Source organism: Littorina saxatilis, linkage group LG7, assembly GCF_037325665.1.
Source record: "Littorina saxatilis isolate snail1 linkage group LG7, US_GU_Lsax_2.0, whole genome shotgun sequence".
In the NCBI taxonomy this organism is placed as follows: Eukaryota; Metazoa; Mollusca; class Gastropoda; order Littorinimorpha; family Littorinidae; genus Littorina; species Littorina saxatilis.
Genome location: NC_090251.1, coordinates 53,598,335 through 53,600,834, shown reverse-complemented (window position 1 = coordinate 53,600,834; position 2,500 = coordinate 53,598,335). Strand labels below are relative to the sequence as shown.

Genomic DNA, 2,500 nt, shown 5'->3' with positions numbered 1-2,500 from the left:
CTACCCCTCCGAAATGCCTCTTCTGTGAAAACGTTTAGGCGCCAGTTTCATTCCCGCTTAATGGGTAAATAGAACACTTTTCATGTCTGATATTTTAGTGCTTTTTACATTTAGTCAAGTTATGTTTGTATTTTGATTTGTTCTTTATGTGTATGTATTGATAATGATATACATGCGAATGATTGGGACAATTCCTCCCCACATTTGTTTTCTCCCTTTTGTTATTAGTTGTTTTGGATGTTTATATGCAATGCATTATTGCAACTATGCTGCAATTTCCAAACTATATTGTTTTTCCCATTTTTGAATGTGTATACAAAACCATAACCCTTTTCTTATTCCTATTTACATTATGTACGTCTGTAAGTAACAATAACCTTGTCAATTTTACTATCTATATTATGTGCGTCTGTATTAAGCGTTTGTATTTAAGGGACAGGTTGTAAGATTAGGCTTTGCCTAAAACCTCTATCCTTTGGTAATAAAGTTCAGTTTCAGTTTCAGTTTCTCTCTCTCTGTCCCTGTCTCTCTCTCTCGCTCTCTCTCTCTCTCTCTCTCTGTGTCTCTCTGTCTGTCTCTCTGTCTCTCTCTCTCTCTGTTTCTCTCTCTCTCTCTCTCTCTCTCTCTCTGTCTCTCTCTCTATCTCTCTCTCTCTCTATCTCTCTCTCTATCTCTATCTCTCTCTCTATCTCTCTCTCTCTCTCTCTCTGTCTCTCTCCCTCTCTCTCTCTCTCTGTCTCTCTCTCTCTCTCTATCTCTCTCTCTCTCTCTCTCTATCTCTCTCTCTCTATCTCTCTCTATCTCTCTCTCTCTGTCTCTCTCTCTCTCTCTCTATCTCTCTCTCTCTCTCTCTCTCTCTCTGTACTCGCATTCAGATTATGGGACACGCTAACTGCCTCTTTCTCACGCTGAAGAATTCACGCAGGTGATGATGTTACGGGAGGTTTATTGTTGTAAAGCCTGTGCCGTGACCATGACGCTGACCCTGGTGAAAACTACAAAAAGTAATTTAGAATACTAGAATCACTAAGATGAAACATCAAAGCACATTCTCATAAACGCATAACTTCAAACATGTTAATCACCTCTTTAAATGGTGAGACGGCGTCAAAGAAAGCACAAATCATTAAAGCATAATTATTACATTGACGTGACGCAGATTCCGGCTTAAGTAATAACTCATAACATTCAAATAACAGAATTACTAACACTGAATAAACAAAATAGGCAGCGAAATTAAGCGAAATTAAGCGAATCGTCCAAAGTCTCAAATAGTCAAATCCGGTCAGACCACGATTTGTTTGTTTGTTTGTTTATTTGTTGCTTAACGTCCAGCCGACTACGCAGAGCCATATCAGGACGAGGAAGGGGGGGATGAAGGGGGCCACTTGTCAAGCGATTCCTGTTTACAAATGCACTAACCCATTACTTGTGTCCCAGCAGGCTTTAGTAAAACTAAATTAATACCTACTGGAAGATTACCAGTTTCCAATATGTTAAAATAGGCTTAACCTATCTACTGCTGGACTTACATCAAAACACTAACAGATTAAACTATACATGAATCGCGAGACAAGCGGCAAGAGAAGAGATTTTTGGAAAAAATACAGGTGAATGAGCAAGAAGGCAGAAAAAAGAAAAGAATTCATGAAGAAAAAGAGAGCATGACAGGAAAGAGGAACCAAAAATCTACCTAACAGCAAACTAGAAAGCTCCTGCGGTTCCAAAAACAGGAGGGGCTTTTAATTTCATAACCGCAGTGCCCCACTGCGGGAGTCAGACCACGAATTCGCGCATAAATTATCAAAGTAGCTTAACCAACGTATATTTCTCTTTCGGCATTATAATTACAAGTTAACTGCGAATTTAAAATCCATAAAAAATGTCAAAATTACCCTACAAATTAGATACTCATCAAATCAAACTTGAAATTTCATCATCTACAGTTATTATTGCGGACAATTTATTCGCTCAAACAAAACAAGCCGATAATCAGCAGAAAACGCATAAACAACGTCCAAAATATTGAAGAAAAAACGTCTCGACATATGCGGCAAATCCGAGCACAAAGTCAGTTGCAAACGGTACAATATAATAGGCATATTTCGGTAAACAATAAGGCAATCGTAATGCAAACAATCAACAGATAAATCAACATACCTGTACTGCGCATTGTCCCATTAAAGAAACTAACTTCAGACCATAAACTTCACTGAAGTGTAAAAAAAAAGAAAAGATAGGCTTCCTTGAACCTTAAGCCTACTGCCTCCGACGGTTGCCAGTGGAAAAATGACCTTCAATCGCTATTCAGTTCCCGCATACCCTTTTCTGAATAGTGCTCAATACAAAAACGCAACTGAATTCTTTGGCCAAGCAACACAAGCACGAAATTAGCGCACACTTCGTTACAAAAACTCACGCCGATACCCGTGAAAGAGTGAAGCTTTGGCTAACACGACCAACAAGAAGGAATAACAGAGGGGTCAACACACATTGAGAG

General features: G+C 38.9%; 1 protein-coding gene across 2 annotated transcripts in view; it reads right to left on the bottom strand.

The window, feature by feature from the left end:
- Positions 1-2,500, bottom strand: part of LOC138971810 (branched-chain-amino-acid aminotransferase, cytosolic-like) — a 72,669-nt gene that overhangs the window by 48,389 nt on the left and 21,780 nt on the right. The window lies entirely within an intron of this gene.